This window comes from Pteropus vampyrus, unplaced genomic scaffold (assembly GCF_000151845.1).
Source record: "Pteropus vampyrus isolate Shadow unplaced genomic scaffold, Pvam_2.0 Scaffold25, whole genome shotgun sequence".
NCBI classification, from domain to species: domain Eukaryota; kingdom Metazoa; phylum Chordata; class Mammalia; order Chiroptera; family Pteropodidae; genus Pteropus; species Pteropus vampyrus.
Window position 1 is genome coordinate 3,132,492 of NW_011888806.1, and position 15,849 is coordinate 3,148,340.

Sequence of the window (15,849 nt, forward strand, 5' to 3'; positions counted from 1 at the left end):
TTGAGGTACAGGACCTTAATTAAGCTTGTGCCACTTATATACCACCAGTTATGAAATGTTGACAAATATTTGAGAAAAAAAAATGATTCCATTACTATGAAAGTAAAACAAACAGACACAGAAAGTTCACGTTCTCAGAAAATAATTTAAAAAAAAAAGAGTTTGTCAAATACAGCACTAATCAGTCCTGATTGACTTCTATTTGTTTTTTTGATTTTCGGTTGTAAATCAAAGGCAATATTTTTTCTTTCTTTTGTTTTTTATTTTTCATATCCGAACATTGAAAGGTTACCCATATTGAGACAAGCTTTTCTCTAACTCAATGCAAAAATGCAACTGAATTTTTCTGACACCCCTTCTGCCTCCCACCCTCCTGAAGCCATATAATTTTTGAATTTAAGAAAGACTTTGACCTAGCCAATTCAATTAAATTATATTTTCAGTTAATAAAGAGTGGAACACTGGAACACAGGCATGAAAGGAAGGTCTGAATATCGTCTTTAATGCCAATGTTGCCTGAACAGCATTTAGAGAAGAATGTACAGGGCTGGAGATTGTACCCAGCTTGGCTAATTATCTGTGTGCCTTTGGGCAAATTCATCGGTTTTTTTAGATCATCATTTCTCCATCTTAAAAATAGGAGTAATAATGTCTACTTCTCACATGGTTGTTGCTAAGATTAAATGAAGTCCAAAAAAACAGCGCTTAGCACAGTGCCCAGAGATCGTGATAGAGTAAATGCCCAATGAACGTTAGTTCTTTCATTTTTCAGAACTCTATGGCTTAAAACTTGACAGTAAAGATTGTGAGGTTTGTAACACAGAAAAGGATACACCTTTCACTCATGTTACATAAAGTATAAAGTCACTACCAGAACCCAGATTTTAATTTAAAGATATATACCAGTTAAAAAACATATATACACAAGTCTATTTTCTAGAGTGTGATAAATGACCTACTGGTATTTATACTGGTGACACCTGTTGGTACAAATTCATATTTCCAATTTTTAGTCAATTTTAGCCACTTTCTAATTTGTTTTATAAAATGATTTTACTATTAGGAAGAAAAGACATGTGGAAATTCCATTATCACAGTTTCTGCCAGCGCTGATAAATAAATGTGGTGGTGCTCAAAGAAAACAGGATAGAACATAATGCATCACCAATATTGCTTACTCATATTTAGGGCTATTTCGTATGTCATATCAACTTTGCCTTAAGAGCACTTTATATAAGTATATCTTAAAAATATCATGCCTTGTATGCCATATTCAATTCACTTTGCAAGTTATTACCAACTGCTAGGTAGTATTAGCTACCACTTTCTAACAATATTGTATATCTTCATAGCTTCTTATACTTTGCAAGACACTGACATGAACATATGTGTGTTTGTTAAACAGATTCAAAGATTATACATATATACATTCTATAACATCCATATAAAGTATAAATGAAGTTTTATAACTGGTTGCATTTAATCATTTACCTCAGATCTTTTACTGATATATAATGATGTAAAGCTAGTTATATAACTTCACTGAACTCTAATGTCCTATTTTTAATCAGAAGAGAATTAAGAGAATATATAGGTAATATGGATGCTCACCTGAAAATGTAAGAAGACAACCTAAAACTTGTGTGTAGAAAGCAGCTTGTCAACCAACCCTTTACAAAGGTTATCGCAGTAGCTGTGTATGTTTCAGGCAAGTAAATAACTACTGATGAAACGATCTACAAATAAAAGAAAGAAAACTACTATTTACTGAGTACTTACGACAGGTAAAATAGTTTTAAGAGTTTTCGTATACTTTCATTTAATTCTTACCAGACCCAGGCAATGTAGGTATTTTTATAATGACCAAGGCTCAGATATATAAGGTTATAATGCTGACCTGAGATTTTCACTACTCCACAAACTGCTTTAACCAAATCGCTCAATGATGATGGTGATGTCACCATCAGCAGGTGTGTGTAGCTTTGATTTCTTCTCCGCCAGTAACAAGGATAGGTTTTCCTAAATCTGCTGTATTCCCTTATGGCAAAATACAAGCCAATGGCTGGAGCCCCTCGTTTCTATCCCCTTTATCCTTGTCCCTAATCAGTACCATTGTACTACTCTCTGATCTCCCTCCCACTTCTATAATCCATTATTTGCACTGCTGCCTTCTAAAAATAACAACACACATGCATGAACTTGTAAAACCAAAAAGCTAAAGCAAAATAAACAAAAAGCTCTAGTGGTTCTGAAATTCTTAGGAAGGCATTCAGGTTTCTTCATTAATTGACCTTACCTATCTTTCTAATTTTATCTCCTACCATGGTCTTCTCCCTGTCCATATCTTATTCTTATATGCTGTCTATATCCCCACGCCTTTGCTCATAACATTTTTTCAGTCTATAACAGCCTGCATCTCCTTCACCATGTATGTTATACATTCCTCAATCAGAAATACATGCATCTTAGTCGATGTTTCTATGGAATTTTACCATGTTATATATGTTATTCTACCTTGAACAGCAGTTAATTGCACATATATATTCTTGCCTATCAACTATCACCCTCTTATTGCAAATACTATAGTTTATTTATATATGAGTCACCCAGATGATTCTTAATTTGAATAATTAGATGTCTAACCTCAGACTATTTACTTCGCCTCCGTGAACCTCAAATTTACTCATCTGTGAAATGAGAATAACAACAGTATTTATTCATTCATATATGTAAAATGCTTAGAATAGTACCTTAAACAGTATTTGCCCCCTCAGAAATGGGAAAAATTGATATATTATTAGCTGAAATTTGTGACTAAAGAATTTTATTGTTTGATGTTAACTGGCTCACATATGCGTCTAACTCTGATTTTAGCCTTTGCAAATTTTTGAAGGAAAGATAATTAAGTTTTGAGTATAAAAACAAATTTAATAAAAACTATATTATAACTTTTTAAAGTAGTTTTATATAAGAAAAGACATTCATTCTCATAATGGGCTAAAAGACAAGCCAACTACAGCATAAGACCTTTCTAGTGTGTAATACTAATAAAATAAGAATGGATTCCTGTAGAGCTCAAAATAAGCTCATGCCTCCAAGCAAAGCATCAGTTCATCCTGAAATTTTCCTACATATATAGTGAAATGAAGGCTGTAAATCAAGGTAGGACTCTTGGGAAGAGATAAGCTTATTCGCTGAATATTTCCATTTCTGCACACAATTTTGGAATGCTTTTGGCTTTCTTTCTGAACATTCCGCCATTTATACACACAAAAAATTAAGCCTGTTTTACAGTTACAGGACACTCATAGTTCAACATCTGGAGCTCCTTCTCTTCTTTCTTAGACAATTTAACAACTTTGATGCTTTAGCTCTTGGCATCTACAACTAGAAAGGAAATGGACTTTGGGTTGTGATAGTGGCTGTATGGGGGAAGGAAGTTATGGACCACACTGAGCTGGAGACAGAAATCTTCCTACAGCAAATAATAAGAAGCAGACTGATCAGTGTGGTGAGTACCTACTTGGAAAATGTAGAAATAGTATGTTCTCTAAACTAAAGTGTTTCCACTCCAAAATAAGGACTAGATGGCTAAGAATCATAAAGACAGATTTAACAACCATCAAAACTAGGAGTAAACATCCAAGTCCACACCAGCAACTGAATGGTAAAAGGATTATGTTCTAATATCAAAGTCATTACTAATACTGAATCATGTGCATATAGCAAGTGAAAATAAAGTCTCCCTGTGATGCACCTGAAAAACTGAAGAATAAATCTTAGCAGATTCACTATCATCTTCTCAAAAATTATAAATATAGCAATCACTTTTTCCATAAAAACTAATTATTAGGAGTGAAAGTTTACTCAGTTACTGTGAAACTGATCTAACACCTTGCATACAGACTGGGAAGGGCACATGGTGAAAGCAGTAAAAAATCCAGTGGAAACTATGACTAATTATTATTATATTTATGAGGCTTTTCTGAAAGATAAGGTTTGAGTTAAATAACAACAACTCAGCACTTTACAAAGACAAATTTAATCTTATGACCCACAGCGTGTAAACTAGGATAGTAAATTACTTAAGAATAAATAGGATGTTCTTGAGAGGAATATATTTATCAATAGAACTTCAAATTTTTGGTTTCCAGGTCAGTACTTACTTCTGCTAACGTTCAGCCTCATAGAAAGATAAATAGGTGGATGGATGCTTTATTACTTCTCTGCTCATCCCAATACATACTTCTATTTCATATTTAAAATAATGATGAGCATTATAATAACTTTCTAGGCTATTATCTGATTTCATGTCCAGATATTTCTTTATATCCATTATTAAATATAAATTACTTACATGGAGTAACAGCAAAAATGATATAACTATTCTAGCTTCAAAATACCTTGTTGAACTTTAGCAATTCCTCATTCATAAAGACTGTGCCTTTGAAAGTAACTGAATATACATGTAGGCATTCCTATATTCTGCGTGTCATATCTGGATGAAGAGAACAGCTGTAGTCCAAGGTAGCTGGAAGTGGCAGGACACAGAGCCCTGCTGTACTGGGAAGAAGGAATGGAGAAAAACTGAAATGAAAAATGAAGCTAAAATGCTACCCATCAGAAGTGAGGATTCATTAACTATTCCTTTGCACCATCTTAGCCAGGGGAAAATACAGACCTTTCCAAAGGGCCCTAATATGGGCCAAACAAAGTACAAATTGAAAAGAAAGATGCTCAAAGCAGAGAAAATCAGTGCACCAGGCACTAATTCTAAGTGTTTTTCATGTATTAACTCAGTTGCTTCTTCCAACAAGCTTATGAGTCATGTAGTATTATTTTGCCCATATTACAATACAGAAACTGAGGCAATGAGAACTAGCTCAAGGTCATAGATCTAGAAAGACTTGAAACTGAGATTTAAACACAAGAAGTCTGACTCCAAAGCCACTGTGATATGCCATACATATAAAAGCAGGATTTCCTAGTATCTTCAGAAAAAAACACCAAAGACAATAATCAATGCAAAGTTAAAGTCACTTTGTGATCATAAAATTTGTCTATTATATTCTAACTACTACCACAATCATTTTTAAAAGAATCTTAATTCTTTTGCAGTGTTTCTGACTGGACAACTCACAACAATAAAAAAATAAAATAAAATAAAAAAGATGTGATTTTCTACTTGCTACCGCATTCTGCTTTGGTCTTAAAAGAGTTTTTATCTCTTTTCTTTTGAAGTGAATTTTAATGAGTCCTTAATTGTCAAAGGACTTCATAAACATTCATTAAACATTAAGAGGAGTTGTGTTTCCTTTCCCTGAAATCTGAAAGAGAAAACAGCTAAGACTCCAGTGTGGAGTAGGCATGAAGAAAGACTCAGCAGGATTGTACACATCTGGTTTTGTATTAGATGTTTATCTGAATGGTTCACATCATTAGAACATTTAAGATAATTCTTAGTGTAGAGATACTTTTATTTTTGCCTTCATAAGAAGTTCTCCACAATATTACCTCTTTCGGAGATATTTTCATTTTTTTATCTCTCATCCAATTCTGAATGATCCAAAACATTTCACCAGCTCTTTATGATGCCTTCTGCACCACTGAACAGTAAAAATGGTTATGATGTTGGGAGGAAATGATTTTGATCTAAATCAACAGGGTAAGCCCAGCTATTATGAAAGTGCCACAGACTTTTTTCATTAAAAAAGGTTTTCACACTGGATTTGAGTCTTCAAAGAAAGCATTCACCAAAGTGTGGTGTTTTACATCAGTACCACACAGAAGTCAGGGACTGTTATCATGTGGACAAGCTTTACTCGATAAAGTTAGAGCCTCAAATATTTCCTACTTGTCCAAAGGAGGGAGATGCTCACAAGATATCATGGCAATGCCAGTGTCTTCAAGGTCAGTCTAGGAAATGCAAACGGCTTGGCAAGTCAAATATTAACTCACTGAGAACAAATCTCTCGAAAACCCACCACATCTGATTCACTGAATGAGGCTGAGAAGGGTACCTATAAAAGAGGGAAAAATATGTTTGCTACTTCCAGATGTACAGTAATGATTTTTTTCCCCTTTTGTCTTACAAGTTTGGTTTTCTCAATCAAGAGAGATAAATATATATTTTATAAAGTTACTTTCATAGTCATTGTATTTTGAAAGTAGCAACCTTGTCATCATCACGTAACCAGAAATAAGAGATATATCGGTTAAATTTGGAGAAATTAAGACATAAATATTAAGACAATGACTATGCTTATTTAATGGAGCCCCTAGTTCTATAATTTCCAATATGGGCCAAATTTAGAATTCTTAAATTGTTTAAATGTTTTTAAATTAAAAGATAATTTTTGTTTTTGTATTTGACTCCAAAATGTCTAAAATTAATCCAAATACACTTACCAAATTATTAAAATTGTTTCCCCAATTGCTTTGTATTTTTCACTTCTTTTTTTTTTTTTTCTTTTTACACCTACAGCACCTGGTCTTCCTGGGTGGTCTCCCATCAAAATACTAACCAGGCCTAACCCTGCTTAGCTTCCAAGATCAGACAGGATCAGGTTTGTTCAGAGTGGCATGGCCATAGACATATTTTTTACTTCTTAAAGCTTGGATGAGACTGGGTACAAGTGGGGTGGAGCGAAGGGACACATTTTTAATGACTATTTAATAAGCTACACTTTTATGTTTGGTATCAATGGTTACTTGTCTAATCGTGGTGATCATTTCATGAGTTATATAAATGTCTAATCATTATGTTGTATACATGAAACTAACATAATATTTATGTCAATTATAATTTAAAATTTTTTTTAAATAATAAGTTACACTTTGTGGCTAAATAATTATAAGGACACTCATGCTTTTTCAAATAAAAAAGATTAAAACTGTTCACCTACCATGTCCAGTAAATATTGAAACATTTTATACTGCCCGAATTCAGAAACACATGGCACAAAGTGGGCCACAAATATGATACAGGAATAGAATAATGCAACTCAGGGGCCAAAAATGCTGAAGAAATTTTATTTTGGTGGTATCCTCTAGATATAATAATTATTTAACAGACTAAGCTTTTATTTGTTCATTATGATTATGCTACCAACTTCCAGATGAATATATGATAAGGAAAAAAAAAAGAATGAATAAGAAAAATAAAGTATATGGTTTTCTTAATGTCTGTTCAATAATTTAAAGTTCAGAATAAAAAACCAATTTTAGTCCTATGTAGTTAGCTTCAATATACATGAAAAATGTCTTAGCAAAGAATGTAAACATAAAAAAAAAAAAACAACAACTATTTTTTCTTGATTTCATATTACTTTATTTTGGTCTATTAAGGGTTATCTTACATTTGTCTTCTACTTCTTTAGATATTCAAAATATCTTACCCACTCCTGAATCCAAAGAGCTATATCTAAGATGCTTATTGGTTAAATGAATTTGAACAGATTTAAAATAGTTATTGTGATTATTAATTGTATGTGCTAACTTGATTGGGTTACAGGAGGCCCAGACATTTGGTCAAACGACATTCTGGTATTTCTGTGCAGTTGTTTTGGATGAGTTTAACGTTAACAGTGACAGACTGTAGAAAGCAGATTACCCTCTCTAATGTGGATGGACCTCATCTGATCAGCTGAAGGCCTGAATAGAACAAAATGGCTGAACTTCTCCTAAATAAGAGGGAATTTCTCCTTTCTGACTGCCTTCAAGCTGGGACATAGAGGTTTTTTTCTTGCCTTTGAACTCAAACTGAAACATCAGCTCTTCCTGGGTCTCCCGTCTGCCTGCTATCAAATTGGAACTACATCATCAGCTTTTCTTGTTCTCCAACTTGCAGACTGCAGATCTGGGGACATGTCAGCCTCCACAATCACGTGATCCTTTTACTTATAATAAATATATGTTTAAGGTTCAATATATATTAAATTATAATATAGTTTTAATATATATGTCTCCTACTGGTTCTATTTCTATGGAGAACCCTAGTACAGTTATTCATAGTTTCTTTAAACAACCATGCTTCCTTTAAGTAAATATAAAAGGTTCTTGTAATTAAATCCGAATTACCTTGGGCCCTTGAATTGTGGTTCTCAGAATTTCTTCCACGTAATAAAGAACTATAATTTCACTGTCAGCAATCTACTTTAGATCTCAAGTATGTATTCAGAGTCCATGCTTTATTGATAGCAATTCAAGCAGTATAGCCCCAAATGCATCTGCGCACTAGTGAGTATCCAATGTAAGCCATGACTATGAGGTCAACAACATATTATTAAGGCAATGCAAAGTGTCAATGTGAGAATAAATAGCAAGGATTAAATTCAAATAGCAAGTCAAAGATTTCACCTTAAGCTAAGGTGCACTCAGCAACTGCAAGATAATCACAGATCTGACAGAATGATTTTGTTTTTGTTCTATAAAATTCCTTGTGTGGTGTCTTTCCCATTACTATCCTCTATTGGCCCAGAAATCTGTATATAGTAATCTTTTCCAACAGTATTTCCCTCTTGAGAAATCAAATTGCTTAATAAGATTCTAGGTTGAAGACCAGTTCAAGATGCTCAACTCTCCTTTACTAAATAAGGTAATAAAAAATCACCAGAGCTATGAAAGCTATTGGCAAAAATCTAAGCTTCAAAATACATGAAAAATATGTTGGTGAAGAACACAAGCACTTAAAATTTATATTACTAAGCAGATACATATATGCTAGAAATCTTACTTGAAACATTTAGACATTTTTCATTTCATGAATTCTAGACGTTTTACTAAAGAACTTACTCATTTCTAGTGAATAAAGGGGGAAAAAAAGGACTTCAACATATTTTCAATAAAAGAAGATGGCTATGAAAGTAAAATATAGAGTTTGAGGCTATCCAGAACAAGCTAAATGTAAATTCTTTGCACTCTAGAGGTACTCAGATACTTTATCCTAAGATATATGCCTTTTCTTTCTTTCAAAATGTACTAGCAATAATGAATCAAGGAGATTTTTTTCTTCCTTTCTCTTTTTCAGTTCTCTCTTCCTAACTTAAAAAAAAAAATAGTCTAGGAAAGAAATAGTAACAACAATTAAGATTTCTTATGCTCATATAAGAACACAGAATATTATCCGGCTTTTCCTTGTTTAATTGTTGTCAGGTCACTGGCCTACATCGAGGCACAACTACCTTACCAGGCTCTAGTTAATCTCCAACTACCCTTTTCTAAAAGCTTTAGTCCTATACATTTAAATGATTACTGGGTATCTATCATTTCAGGCTAAGAGGTCTTGCTGATACAGAAAACTCAACATATTTAAATCTGAAGTTCTCCTTCTTCTTCCCTGAAGCTTTTCCACCTATTCCTTTCCTTTCTAAATCTGCTCTTCCTTCAGTATCTCTCTGATGAACATAACCACCATCTACCCATCTGCCACGGAGAGAAACCTGAGAATCTTCCTAGACGTCTCTCTCATATCCAAAATACCCAATCCATCAACAGCACAAACATGTTAATCTTCTAAATGTTTCTGTAATCCTTCCTCAACTTTCCTTTGATGCTGTTAAAAGATGCTCAACATGGCCCTCATCATTTTTCGTTGCCTGCAATAGGCTCCTGATCTCTGCTCTCTGGCCCTACTTTCCTTTAAACCATCTTTACAATATTATATTTGCAGAATTACATTTTCTAAAATATATATTCATTCACTTGCTTAACTTAGCAATTATTTATTGGGCACCTACCAGGTACCAGGCTCTGTTCTAGGCTCAAGAATGTAACAGTGGGAAAAAAAAAATAGGCACAATCCCCTGCCCTGAAAAAGCTTACAGTTATTGGAGGAAAAGAGATAGTAAGCAAAAATAAATAAAATAAATAAGCACATTAACTCTGGTAAGTGCTATGGAGAGAAATAAAGCAGGGAAGTGGGACGGAATATGTTAGAAATGGTTGTTATTTTAAAGAAGATGGTAAGGATTTCCTCAGTGCAGAAGTTATTTTTGAAAACGAATGGTGAAGAGAGAGCTATGAAGTGAAAGACTGCTTCAGAAGAAAAAGCAAGCATAAGCCCTGAGGTAGAAGTGTGCCTGCTGTCTTCGAGGGGGATAAAAGTGCCAGCTTGTCCAGCAAAAAGAATCACAGTAGCAAGTGAGGTCAGAGAAGAAAGGGGACAGATCCTAGAGGGCCTTGTTGGAACTTTTCCTCTGGTGGCTGTGCCAACAATAGACGAGAAGGCAAAAATAAAAGCAAAGAGCCAGTTAGGAAATGATCGCGGTAATTAAAGCAAGCTGATTGTGGTTTGGATATGGGTAGTACTGGTGGAGGTGATGATAAGTAGTCAGGTTCAAGATATATTTTAAAGGTACTGTCATAACCTTAATTTCCCAGGAAAGTAGAGCCTACAACAACTGTTTGAATAAAGGTAGTTTTCTTGAGAATGTCATCCCAGGAAGCAGGAGTACATGACCAGGGCAGTAAAACAGGAAAGAAAAGAATGGCCATGTGAGGATGAGTTATCTAGTTCACTCCCAATAGATATTATGACATGAGTCTCAGTATATTTATCCTGGGGATAAAAGAAGTGCTTATCCCTCACCTCCTTTCCCACTAGTCATGTCTGGCCTATGGCAGTTATCTGCCCCTTCCTTGCAAGTAATGCACAAATAGAAAATGGTTCCTGCCAGAGTCCATCGTGCTACATCAAAGAGGCCACAGGGAAGGAGGCCAAGAGGTAAGACAGTATCCAATTTCACTTTCACAAAGCGGGGCAAGCCTTCTTAGAACTGGTTGCTGCAGCTGTGAGAGTAGCAGGGGTAGCTCCAAGAGGATTCTGAAGTAGTGCATAGGGGTGCCCAATAGACAGTGTTGGTATAATTCTCTAATAAACCATATGCACTATGTGAGAGATAAAAAATAAAAAATAAATTAAAAAAAAAAAAAAAACAACTAAGGATAATGCCAAGAGTTTTATCCTAATCAACTACAAGAATGAAAAAGCCATTAACTGAAAGGAAAGACAGTGGAAAATACAATTATGTCACTTCCTCCTTAAAAAATCAGTCGTGGACCTATGTAATCCATTGGAAAAAATACGTATCTCCTTCCACTTTCACCTCCTGTTCCCTGTTTACAACCTCAAATTAGCAACTCACTACTCTTCACTTCCAATTCTGCAGTTAAACTAAACTCTGCCATCCTCTGGCCGTACCATTCTCTCTCAGGTCTATCTAGGATTTTGCTCATGTTGGTCCCTCTATCTGAAACTTGCTTACTTCCTTCCTTTGCCCAGATAACTCCTTATCAGCCTTTAGTTGCCAACTCAGTTGATATCTCAAGTCAGATACACACCTATCTGTTCCCAAAGTATTCCTTGTATTTGTCTGTCTGCCCTCCAGAATGTGATCAGAGAGCATATTCCTTGAAGCCACAGGGCGTATTGCAACATTAGAAGACAGCAAGTGTGTAATAAAAGTAGGGTAAATGAAGGATAAGTGAATGGTTTTTCTATCTTATTTTATGTTTATTTTAAGATAAACATGCCCTACATATCCATGCCCCAAACCAATTTTCAACATGAACTATTTCAATAGTGTACCTCATCCAACGTGACTTTATGTCCAAAGTCACAGAAGTATTTAGTAGCAGGACAAGAATGAAAATTCAATTCTTCAAATTCGCATCAGAAAAGGTTGCTGCCTTTTTCCAAAATTTAGTTAACTCTTGGACAAGATCAAAGTCTAACACGCTCAAGGATATTTTATAGGATTAGGTTGTTAAAGAGTAAAAATGCCACTGCATTTTAATACCGACTTTCCTTTTAAACATAAAAATAAGACCATTTGGAAGTAAAATAAAATCCTTCTAGTGAATCTTATATCTTATGTGACTTTTAAGGAGAGGAATAACACAATTGGATTTTGTGCAGTCAGCCCCATCTCAGATTTACAGGTAAAAGATCTTTTTCAACATGTTACCTGTTGTCTAGGACTAAATAACATATCTACTCAATGCTGTTCTTGTAAGGCAGATCAGCAAACTTCTCACAGTGCCTTCTTGGCTTCATTCCATTTTAATTCTGATGGAAAATGTGAGCATGCTAATTTTGACTTAATATAGGTTTCTGTCGGGTAAACTTCTTGGCTGACTAGATTTTCTGAACCTAGTCCTTTTCACTTGGAACAAATGTGTTATTCCAGAAGATGCCAACACATCACGTGTTACTGATACATAACAAGATTAAGATGAAGAATGAAAACATTTAAAATGCAAAACATACTTGGGGAAAAATTACACAGTAAAGTGACCTGGGGAATGCCCTCAGCCTTTTTCCAAAATTATTTGGACAGTATTTACAGAATTTAAGAGTACACCTAGACCCTATTAAACCTGCAAAATGTTTTAAGTTTACAGAATAAAACGGCATATGGAAAAAACATTATTCTGTAATTTATAGTGATAAAAATTACTTAAGTTTGAAACTTCCAAATTTCTATTAAGTTGTTAAAATCTCACATTTAATTTTAAGAAACTATAAATTAATATATCCTTCTGAAATGTATGGATTAAATCAGATCCCTAGATATTGAGGCATTTTTATCTTTCCTTTACTAGAAAAATAAAGTAGAAGATCCCACTATCTAACTAAAACACTAGTCATTCCATAACTCTGCTCACAAATCTTCCATGAATTTCCACTTCCTGTGGGATAAAGTTCAAGTTTACTCATTCGGCATTGAACAGACAACACAGTTTAGTCCAATGGTTCCAAACTTTAGCCGCACAGCAATATCATCTGGACAGCTTCTTAAAACACAGATTTATAGAGCCATCCCTTGAGGTTTTTGATTCAGTAGATCTGGGTTAGGACCCAAGAATTTATATTTCCAACAGGTTCCGATGCAATGCTGATACAGGGGCCACAATTTGAAAATCATTCTCTAGTCACAGTCTAGTTGTGCGCTGATTTCCACAAACTTCTGGCTCTGTACATTTTCTCATCCTTTGTGCTTACACTATTCCAGTCACTCCTATGTTTACAGACTCTGGAGTTTAAAAATAAAGCAAAAGAAACTTTTACTTAACTTGTACTCTGCAGGACAACCATATTTCAGCTGTTTTTGAATGCTGCCACAACTATAGTCCAACTTACCCTGACTCAGCCTTAGCATCACTTGTTATTAATACTCCGATGTACAAATCTCAAGGACCTGAGATAGTTTTCCTGCTCTAATGATGGTCAAGGCCCTGAGTGGGAGAAGCATGGAACAATATTTTGGGAAAGAAATGTTTTTGTTATGACCATGAGTTCCTTCTATCTGAGAGGGACTCGCCAGTGTGGGCACTTTCTCAACCACTCGACCCCTTGACAGAAAAGGCCTTTCTGCTACATTAAAAAGGAGAAAAATAATGGGCACCTCTGATTCAGAAATGAGCCTTCCTGGCCCATAGGCATGCCCTCTGCCCCCAAAGCAACCTTAATCTGTGTAGGGAAAGTGCACGATAGAGGTTCATAAACAAAGTAACAGATCCCCAGGAGGCCCGGGTTCAGAATTATTTACAGCAGCTGTCCTAAAAAAGATATCTTTTCCTTTTAATGGAGCAAGCAGGATTGCAGGTGGACTACTCTGCTAAGTTTTTAGCAAAAGAAAAATGATCTGATTTTAACCAGAACTAATGTTAACTGTTAATCTCAAAGAATTTTTTCTCATAAAACAACTAATAAAATGGCAAATAAAACTGCCTCACTAAAATTCTGATTTCAGAGATAAACATTATTATAATTAATATTAGAAAAAGCAAATGATAGTCAGTGAAGGAGATCTAATTTAGTATTTTCAGTATTTTAAGGAAAACCCATGTTTTCTAGCTGAAAAGGGGAGTGGGCATGTATTTGTTTCTGTTAATCTCTTTTATTATAGAAACTTCTACAAATATACAAGTAAAATATTATAGAATAAAGCCAAATGAATACCAGTCCCTTCTCCTCATTTCCCCTATCCTAAATTTCCTATCATTTCTATGAATATTTTTAGGAGCTTTAGAGAAATATAATTCACATGCTATAAAATTCACCAATTTAACATGTCAATTCAATGGTTTTTAGTATTGTACAGTCGTACAACCATATCACAATCTAATATTACGTTTTCATCATCCTCAAAATAAGCACCATGCCCACTAGCAGTCACTCCCCATTCTTGTCCCTGGCACCCCATCCCAGGCAACCTACAGCTACTAATCTGCTTTCTGACTGTATAGTTTTACCAATTCTGGACCTTTCATATAAATAGAATAATATGTGGTCTTTACATCTGACTTCTTTCACTTAGCATAATGTTTCCAAAGTTTATCTATGTTATAGCATGCATCAGTACTTCATTCCTTTTTATTGCTGAATAATATTCTCTTATACATATAGACATTATCCATTCATTTGGACTTTGGGGTTGTTTTATGATTTTTTTCGCTATTATGAATGATGCTGCTATAAACATTTGTGTACAAGTTTTTGTGAATATAAGATTCTTTTTTCTCTTGGGTATATACCTAGTAGTGAAATTTCTGGGTCATAAAGTAACTGAATGTTTAACATTTTTAGGAACTGCCAGACTGTTTCACAAACTGGCTGCACCACTTCATATTCCCATAAGTAGTGTATGAGGGTTCCAATTTCTCCACTTTTTTCACCAACATTTGGTATCTTTTTGAATACAGCCATCTTAGTGGGTAAAGTAGTATCTCACTGTGGTTTTGCTTTGATTTTCATTGACAGCTAATGATGTTGAGCATCTTTTCATGTGATTATTGGCCATTTGTATATATGCTTTGGAGAAAAGTCTGTCCAGATCCTTGCTCATTTTTTAATTTAGCTTTTGATTATTGACTTTTAAGGTTGTTTATATAATCTAAGTTCAAGTACATTATCAAATATATGATTTGCAAACGTATTCTCCCATTCTGTGGGGTCTTTTTTCGCTTTTTTGACGATGTATTCTGAAGCACAAATTTATTTTTAATTAATGAAATCCACTTTATTTATTTTTCTGTTGTTGCTTGTGCTTTTGGTGTCATATCTAAGAAACTATTGCTTAACTTTATGAATATTTCTGAATAATTACCATCTAGATCTATAAATGATATATCACTCTTCAATATGGTTGAACAATTTATGCTCCAACTAACTGGTTAAGGGTTCCCATGTCTCCAGATCCTTGCCAAACCCTGATAATCTCAGATATTAATTAGTTGGCCAATCTGTTGAGTAAAACTTTGTAAGTCATATTATTTTAACTTGTATTTATCTATTTATTTAGCTTTTCCCCCTCTATTTCCATTTCTTTTCCCTGGGACCACAGTCTGGATTCATAGTTACTGAAGAAATAGTCAAAGGAGAAATAGAAAAATAAGGATAAACAGTACAGAAATTTTACCTGGTAAAGACAGTTATCAATTATTATAAAACATTCTACAGCAACTGTAAAATCCAATTCTACAGCCAATCATAAAATCCAATGTGTAAATCTAAAGTATTCCAGTACAAGTGATATCCTACAATAGAAAGGAACAATAACCTTGGAATTTTAGCATTAAGATATAAATCTGTAGAGGTGTTAGCACTCACTCTCAAAGTATAAAGCTGTAGATCACATTTCTTGTTTGTAGTCAAAGCTACTCAGGATATTTTGCAAGTTGTCTCTTTAGTTTAACATTTGCAGGAAATCTTGGGAAAAGGAAAAAGAGAAGGATGCTCTATTCTTCAATGCAAGATGTAATTTTTTTTTTCTTAGAAAATAACTAAATGTGGTCCTAACTTTATCTTCTCCTCACCTCAGATGGTGAATTAATGTGGCTCAGAAA

General features: G+C 34.3%; 1 protein-coding gene and 1 pseudogene across 14 annotated transcripts in view; both read right to left on the minus strand.

The window, feature by feature from the left end:
* The window catches only part of BMPR1B (bone morphogenetic protein receptor type 1B), a 356,154-nt gene that overhangs the window by 71,154 nt on the left and 269,151 nt on the right, over window positions 1–15,849 (minus strand). For 5 of the 14 annotated variants that reach the window (XM_011356268.2, XM_023528415.1, XM_011356269.2 and 2 more), the window contains one exon: window positions 1,612–1,736. The exons of the other annotated variants lie outside the window; for them this stretch is intronic. The gene's annotated coding sequence lies outside the window, so the exon portion shown is untranslated. The remainder of the gene's footprint in view (window positions 1–1,611; window positions 1,737–15,849) is intronic. 14 annotated transcript variants of the gene reach the window in all.
* Window positions 6,476–6,594, minus strand: LOC111737275 (annotated as a pseudogene).